Genomic DNA, 8,637 nt, shown 5'->3' with positions numbered 1-8,637 from the left:
CTCCCCCGCCTAGTCTGTGAGCCACAGGCATTGCCCCTGTTGCGTGAGAAAATACCTTCCACCCTGGTGTGTGCTCTGAAGCAAAGTGAGTCACAGGCCTTCTCACACGATCTGGCCTGGATGCTTCCAGAAGTTCATATTCCCAAATGAGATGGAAGCCAGCAAGCACATGGGGCTCAGTTTTCTGAGATTCCCATTTTGCTTTTGGCCTTAAGTCCTGAACTGCAAGTCAGAGCAGCTGAACCCAACTTCCTCAGTTGCTGAGTGTCTCAGAGGTGCCATCCGTAATGTTACTGTGAGTCCACATGAAACCGTAGGCTTCAGAGAAGGCAGCCAGCCAGGACTGGTTTCAAGTGCCTTCCACATTCTTCCTCTTGAAGAGTTCTCCGGAAGCTGCAGAGCTTAGTGTTTCTTATCCAAAAATCTTCTGGCATTTTTTATTTGTAATAATTCCAAACCCACTCAACATTCTTATAACAACTGAGATTGGGGAGAGAGAGTGGGGGAAAAGGATCGGTTACACGAATAAGGGCAAACTCACTCCTAGGTGCTGATTTTCAAGGGGAAGTGAATTTGATGGCCCTTGTTTGAGTTCTCAGGGAGTGTTGATTTCTTGCCTAAAATCTTCAGTTTTTCTTTCTTTTTTTCTTTTTTTTTTTTGAGACAGGGTCTCACTCTGTCACCCAGGCTGCAGTGCAGCAGCATGATCATGGCTCACTGCAGCCTTGACTACCCAGGCTCATGTGATCCTCCCACCTTAGCCTCCCGAGTAGCTGGAACTATAGGTGTGTGCCACCATGCCCAGCTAATTTTTTGTGTTTTTTTGTAGACACAGGGGTCTCGCCATGTTGCCCAGCGTGGATTCAAGTGATTCACCCGCCTTGGACTCCCTAAGTGCTGGTATTACAGGTGTGAGCCACCACAACTGGCTGCTTTTCTATTGTTAATCAGGGTGGCTGATTTGGATGATGGGGAGGTATAGGATTTGGGGTTGCCAGGGTCAGGGTAAGATGGTGTCAGGGTAAGGGGCAGGGTAAGTGCTGTGTTCCAGCAGGAGACTGGGAAGGGCCTGGCAGCAGCTAAACTTATGCCTTTCAAACAAGGGCACCGCAGAGCTCCCTGCTGCAGCCAGCACAAGGCCCAGAGGTGGGCTTCCACGTTCTCCACATGTCCTACTCTCTGTGCTGCAACCAGGAAGAAACAGAAATCACACAGGGGCAGAGCAGGCAGGCAGACCCTTGAGGTCAACTAGCCTAGCGCCTCAGCTAGCAGATGATGCAAGTAAGGCCCCAAGGTAAATGAGGGACATTGGGATGGTTCTAGAGCCTGGTGCCTCCTGTTTCCAACCCAAGGCTCTCTTGGTTTCCAGCTCCTGAGTGGGATGAGAAATAAGACAGCATCTGCCAGGCCAGAATCTAGAACTTTCTCCACCTCAGAGTCCCTGGGTTCTTATCACTAACTTCCGTCACCAGTGTTTGCAACAAGAATCAGACCAATAATACCAGGTAGAATAGAAATTGCCTGGGCACCAGGTGCTAGAGCAGTTGCTGGTGAGCCTGTTAGAATAGGCATTTCCTATGAGTCCTACGAGACATGAATTTTCCTTACAGAAACACATGGAGAGTTACTTCAAGGGTGATGTAGAAGAAAAAACGCATTTGCACAAGGACCATGGTCATTTTCTTCTGCAGTAACTTACACACAGGCCTCTCCCCTGGGGGCTTAGCAATGCAGTTATCCAGAGATCTGCCTCTCACAAATCTGTTCAGCCCTTCATTATAAGGAGGCAGAATTCAGCCACCAATTCCAGAAACTATTTTCTAAGAATAACAGCATATCTGGCCTAATATATTATTCTTTTCACTTTTCCTCCTTATGTTACTTGCTGGTAACATAAGGAGGCTGGGCATTGCCTTTTATCCACACCTATTACTTAGGCCTGGCCAAGCCCCTTCTCTGGAAGTCTCAGCTCTAGGAGAAGTTCACACACTTAGTTCTTAGAACCAGGGAGAAATGTTGACAATGTCAGGGAAGTATGAATGAGGAGAAACTCACACACTCCCTACAGTAGGAATGCAAACTATAACTTCAGCAATACCAAGGGGTGGGATCACAAAGACTTGGTCTAACCTGGGCCTCAGTACACCTTCTCCCAAGGCCCTGGTGGCTCCTCAAGTATAGAGAACCATATCTGAGAGATTATAGAGAGAAATCTTGTGATTATTTCACTCAAGTATATATTGACAAGGTGGGCAGATCACCTGAGGTCAGGAATTCAATACCAATCTGGCCAACATGGTAAAAACCCTGTCTCCACTAAAAATAAAAAATAATAAATAAATAAATAAATAAATAAGCCAAGCATACTGGCGCATGCCTGTAATCCCAGCTACTTGGGAGGCTGAGGCAGGCCTGCACACCAGCTTGGGTGACAGAGCGAGACTCTGTCTCAAATAAAAGTGTATACATTGAGTTTTTATCTTTATGGACCTCTTTCCGTGTTTTTTTTTAGTTGATACCAAGTGATTCAATATTGTATATAGCACTGAAATTTTGCAAGAAAATCTCTTCCTTAGTCAAAACCTCCATTTTAATTTCCTCCAAATCAGTTCTTAAACTTTTTTTTTTTTTTTGGTTGACAGATAGAGACTTCTTTGAGAATCAGATGAAAGCTTAGGTCTCTCTAGAAAAAAATGCACACATACACTGTGGCCAGCAGCCTCTACAATGGCTTGCAATGGTCCCTTGGCATTCACATGCTCGTGTAATCCCTTCTCCTTAAATGTAGATTGTACCTAGTGACTTGTTTCTAATGAATGGGATGCAGCAAAAGTAATGAGATTGGTTTACAAAAAGACTCTGGCTTCTTTATGTGTGTTTTCCCACAGCTGAAAAAAAAAAAAAAGAAAGAAAGAAAAAAAGACTGACTGGGCACAATGGCTCACACATGTAATTCCAGCACTTTGGAAGGCCAAGGTGGGTGGCGTGGATTGATTGAGCCCAGGAGTTTGACACCAGCCTGGGCAACATGGTGAAACCCCATCTCTACATAAAATTAAAAAATTAGCTGGGCGTGGTGGCACACATCTGTAGTCCCAGCTACTTGGGAGGCTGAAGCAGGAGAATGGCTTGAACCCGGGAGGCAGAGGTTGCAGTGAGCCGAGATCGTACCACTGTACTCCAGCCTGGGCAACAGAGGGAGACTCCATTTCAAATAAAAAAATAAATAAATAAAAATAAAATAAAAGACTGGCTTCCATCTTGCTCACCCTCCCTGCTCTCTTGCTCACTCATTGTTGAGTGTCGTTAGTTGCCATGTTGTGTGCTACACTGTGGAGAAGCCCACATAGCAAAAAACGAATGTCTTTGTCTATTAGCTAGCAAGAAACTGAAACTTGCCAATAGCCATGTGAGTGAGTGTAAAGGCAGAACCACCTTCAATCAAGCCCTGAGATAAATGCAACCCTACCAACTCTTGATTGCAACCAGTGAGACACCCTGACCTGAGGCACCTGTTAAGTGACACCTACATTCCTGACCCACAGATCCGTGTGATAATAAATATTTTTAAGCTGCTACATTTTGGGGGTAATTTGTTACACAGCAATAGATACCTTACACACACACACACACACACACACACACACACAAATATTTGCCAAATGTTCACTGGATTCCAGGACACCCTAAATCTTATACCATTGCCCTTCTAGGTTGACTCCATGTTAAGAATCCCTAGACCATTGATGACCAACAAAAATACAATACAAACCACATAGATATGTTGAATATTCTAGTAGTCACTTAGAAAAAACAAAACCAGGCACACTCCTGTAATTCCAACATTTGGGAGACCAAAGCAAGAGGATCACTTGAGTCCAGGAGTTCAAGACTAGTTTGGGCAACATAATAAAACCCTCTCTCTACAAAAAAAAAAAAAAAAAAATAGCCAGGCATTATGGCACATGCCTGTGAGTCTCAGCTACTCAGGAGGCTGAGGTGGGAGGATCACTTGAGCCCAGAAGGTTGAGGCTGCAGTGAGCTATGATCATGCCACTGTACTCCATCCAGCAGTCTGGGCAACAGAGAAAGACTTTGTCTCAAAAAAAAAAAAAAAGTAAAAGCAAAAAGAAATAGGTAAAATAATTTTTAAATACATTTTATTTAAACCAGTATATCTAAAATATTATCATTTCAACATATGGTTAAAATTATTGCAATATTTTGCATTTATATTTTTGTGTCAAATCTTTGAAATCCAGTGTGTCTTTTTTTTTTTTTTTGAGACGGAGTTTCATTCTTGTTGCCCAGGGTGGAGTGCAATGGCATGGCATGATCTTGGCTCACTGCAACCTCTGCCTCCCAAGTTCAAACAATTCTCCTGCCTCAGCCTCCTGAGTAGCTGGGATTGCAGGTATGTGCCACCAAGCCCGGCTAATTTTGTATATTTAATAGAGACAGAGTTTCTCCATGTTGGTCAGGCTGGTCTCGAACTCCTAACCTCAGGTGATCCACCCACCTCGGCCTCCCAAAGTGCTGGAATTACAGGTGTGAATCACTGCGCCCGGCCTGAAATCAGGTGTGTCTTTCAATGCATAATGTCAGTTTGGACTAGCCACATTTCAAGTGCTCAGTAGTCATATATGGCCAGTAGCCTCTGTACTGAACAGTGCAATCCAGGAGTAATGTGGAATTAAAGTAATGGACAAGTAATTGCCTTCTCTGGCTATTATAGCACCTGCTGCCTTAGATACCTGGCATTGATGGGGAAGTTAGCAGAGCCTGTTGCTTTTAAAAAAGCTTGAAGGGGGCTGGGCACGGTGGTTTGTGCCTGTAATCCCAGCACTTTGGGAGGCCAAGGCGGGTGGATTACCTGAGGTAGGGTGTTCGAGACCAGCCTGGCCAACTTGGGGAAACCCCGTCTCTACTAAAAATACAAATATCAACCGGGCATGGTCGCGGGTGCCTGTAATCCCAGCTACTTGGGCACCTGAGTAACAAGAATCACTTGAACCCAGCAGGCGGACGTTGTAGTGAGCCGCGATCATGCCACTGCACTCCTACCTGGGCAACAAGAGCAAGACTCCATCTCAAAAAAAAAAAAAAAGCTTGAAGGGTTAAAGATGGTAATGCTCTCCAAATTTATCTGCAGCTTCAACACAACTTCTATCAAAATCCCAGCTGGTTTCCTTTGTAGAAATTGACAAACTGATCCTAAAATTCATATGGTAATGCAAAGGACACATAATAGCTCAAACAATATTGAAAGAAGAACAAAGTTGGAGGAATCACATTTTCCCATTTCAAAGCTTAACTACAAAGCAAGAGTAATCAAGATAAAGATAGCATAGTATTGACATTGCATTGACGTATAGATCAGTCAAACAGAACTGAGAGTCCAGAAATGAACCCCTACTCCTTGAGTCAGTTGATTTTTTGTACAAGACAGCCAAGATCATTCAATGGGGAAAGAATAGTCCCTTCAACAAATGATGCTGACACATCTGGATATCTACATGCAAAAGAAAATTGTACCCCTACCTCACACCACACACAAAAAATTAACTCAAAATTGGTCAAAGACTTAAATGTGAGAGATAAAACTATAACATCCTTAGAAAAAAAACATAAGGGTGAATTTCTATGACATTGAATTTGGCAATGGGTACTTAGATATAACACCAAAAGTACAAGCAATTATAACAAAAATATAGATAAATTAGACATCACCAAAATTAAAGAGTTTGTGCTTCAAAGAATACCAGCAAGATAATGAAAAGATAAATCACAGAATGCAAAAATATATTTTAAAATCATATGTCTGATAAGAAACATGTCTCTGGAATATATAAATAATTCTTACAATGTGATAATGAAAAGAGAAATAAACCAACTATAATGGGTTAAGGATCTGAATAGTCATTTACCAAAGAATGAATATATATTCATTCATATATATACACACACACACACACACAACACATACCCAATAAGCACATAAAAAGATGCTCAACACCACCATTAGCCATTAGGGAAACACAAATCAAAATCACAGTGAGACACCACTTCACCCTCACTCAAATTGCTATAATAAAAATATTGGAAAATACATGATCATGAGGGTGTAAATAAATTGGAACTCTCCTACATTGCTGCTGGGAATCTAAAATTGTGCAGCTGCTTTGGAAAACAATCTGGCTGTTCTCAAAATGTTAAACATAGAGATATCATTTGACCCAACAATTCAACTCCTAGGTATATACTCAAAAAAATTGAAAGCAGAGACTTGACTAGATACTTGTCCATCAGTGTTTGTTGCAGCATTATTCATAATAGCTGAAAGGCAGAAACAACCCAAGTGTCCATCAACAGATGAATGAACAAATTATAGTATATCCATACAATGAAATATTATTTAGTCATAAACAGGAAGTTTGGATATATGCTACAACACTGATGGACATTGAAAACACTATGCTAAGTGAAAGAGAAGATTTTGAATGTTCACAACACAAAGAAATAATAAATATTTAAGATGATGGATGTGCTAATTACCCTGATTTGCTAATTACACATTGTATACACATATCGAAACATCACTCTGTATACCATTAAATATGTACAATTATTACATATCAACTAAAAATAAGAGGGGAAAAACTCAATAATTAAAAAACCCATTTGCAAATGAAGGAAGCCAAACATGAAAGGTCAAATATTCTGTGATTCCATTTTTATGAAATATCTTGAGTAGGCAAATTCATAGAGACAGAAAGTGGATTAGAGGTTACCAGGGGCTCCAGGGAGGGGAGAACAGGGAGCTATTTCTAAATGGGTTATAGAGTTTCTATTTCAGATGATGAAATAGTTTTGGAAACAGATAGTGGTGATGGTTGCACAACATTGTGTAATTAATGACACTAAATTTTGCATTTAGAAAGTGGTTAAAATGGCAAGTTTTATATATATGTATTTTCATACAATGTTTTTAAAATTAATAATGGAATATACTCCCAAACCACTGAATTGTACACTTCCAATGGGTGAATTGTATGATACATGAACTATATCTAAGTAAAGCAGTTTAACAAAACCAATTAAATACCTAAAAAAAAAAAAAAAATCTTGTACATGAGTGTCCATTAAATTATACATAAAAGCCAAAAAGTACACTCCAGCCTGGGTAACAGAGTGAGACTCCGTCTCAAAACAAAAACAAAAACAAAACAAAACACAACTATTCGGCCCAAATAAAACATTTGCATGATTATTCCACCTGAGGAACCACCAGTCTGCAAATCTGAACTAGGTGTTGTCTGATGTTCATTCTGTCTTTCACATCCCCTGAACCTCCATACTACAGACCTGACCCTGTCTGCCTCAGTGAGTGCAGGGTTCAAACTGATGTTCTGGGTGCCCTCTGCATTGTTCTTGTGGGAAAGCAGAACACAGAGGGCAGTTTCTGTAGGCCTGGGCTCCTAATCTGCAAAGGCAGCTTCTAAATGTGGGACGCAGTTTTCCTTCCCAAAGTGGGCGTTACTTTTCCTCCTGTTCTGCCTGGGCAAATTGGGTGGTTGGGTAAATATGTGGGTGAGCTGCCAGCCGCCACATGTATGGCAAGTGGCGTCGGTAACTTCAAGTTTTCAAAATAAGAAAGAGGCCTTCGTTCAATCTCTTACCAAGCCCCACCCAACACAGTAAGATGCCATTCTGAAATAACTTCTCTTCTTCATTTATCCAGAAACAAGGCCAGAGCCAAGAATGTGTAAAAGCAGCTCTCTGAATTGTTAGGTTTGCATCTTGGATGTTATCATGAGTTTTGCAGTTTAGCAAGGAATAGGTGCTATCTTGTCCGTCTGCTGGTTTGGAAATGATAACAGATTAAATGTGATATTAATGTTTGGCTTTTGAAAACATACATTCATGGCTATAAGGGAGCCAAAATTAAAGAAAAAATCATTTTGCAAAACAATTCCCCAGTGCACTATAGTGGTCACCGTACGCACTATAAAGTAAAAAAAAAAAAAAAAGGAAAAGTGTTTCCACAGAATGTTTGATACTGATCCCATCATTTTTGCTACAAAGAGAGAAACCTTTTGGTAGAAACTACAGAGTTGGCAGTCCCAGGAAATCCTGAATTTTCATGCCCAAAGTCTTGCCTCTCTCACTGGAGGCAAGACCCCAAGGTCAGTCCATTGTGACTGACCTTGGGGAAGCTGAGTTAGAGATTTGGGCTTGCTTGGGAACAGGGGCCGTGGGTGTGAGTATTAGAAGGAATGGGCAGTGGGAATACTTAGGGGGCAGAAAGGAACCCTTGAGCAGGTCTGTCTGTGGCATGAATAGTCAGTACCTCACAAGGTCAAAGGTAAAATGGAGGTGTAAGGTGAGCGCTTCCATCTACTCAGGGTGGAAGTGAACTCTTCACTGCTGTCTCTCTACACATAAACAGACTTATCAAGCCTGTTCCCAAGAGGCTGATTCTCTTTAGGGTTCTTTACTGAGGACAATGGAAGCACATACCAGAAACAAACACCCACCCAGCCATGGGCATTGCCTTTTCCCCAAATCCTACATATCCTCATCACCACCTGCTTACAGAATTGTCCCGAACAAACGTGTTGGTCTTCACTCATGACC

The sequence above is a fragment of the Trachypithecus francoisi genome, unplaced genomic scaffold, assembly GCF_009764315.1.
Source record: "Trachypithecus francoisi isolate TF-2019V2 unplaced genomic scaffold, Tfra_2.0 Lachesis_group6, whole genome shotgun sequence".
In the NCBI taxonomy this organism is placed as follows: domain Eukaryota; kingdom Metazoa; phylum Chordata; class Mammalia; order Primates; family Cercopithecidae; genus Trachypithecus; species Trachypithecus francoisi.
This window is presented reverse-complemented; position numbering follows the sequence as displayed.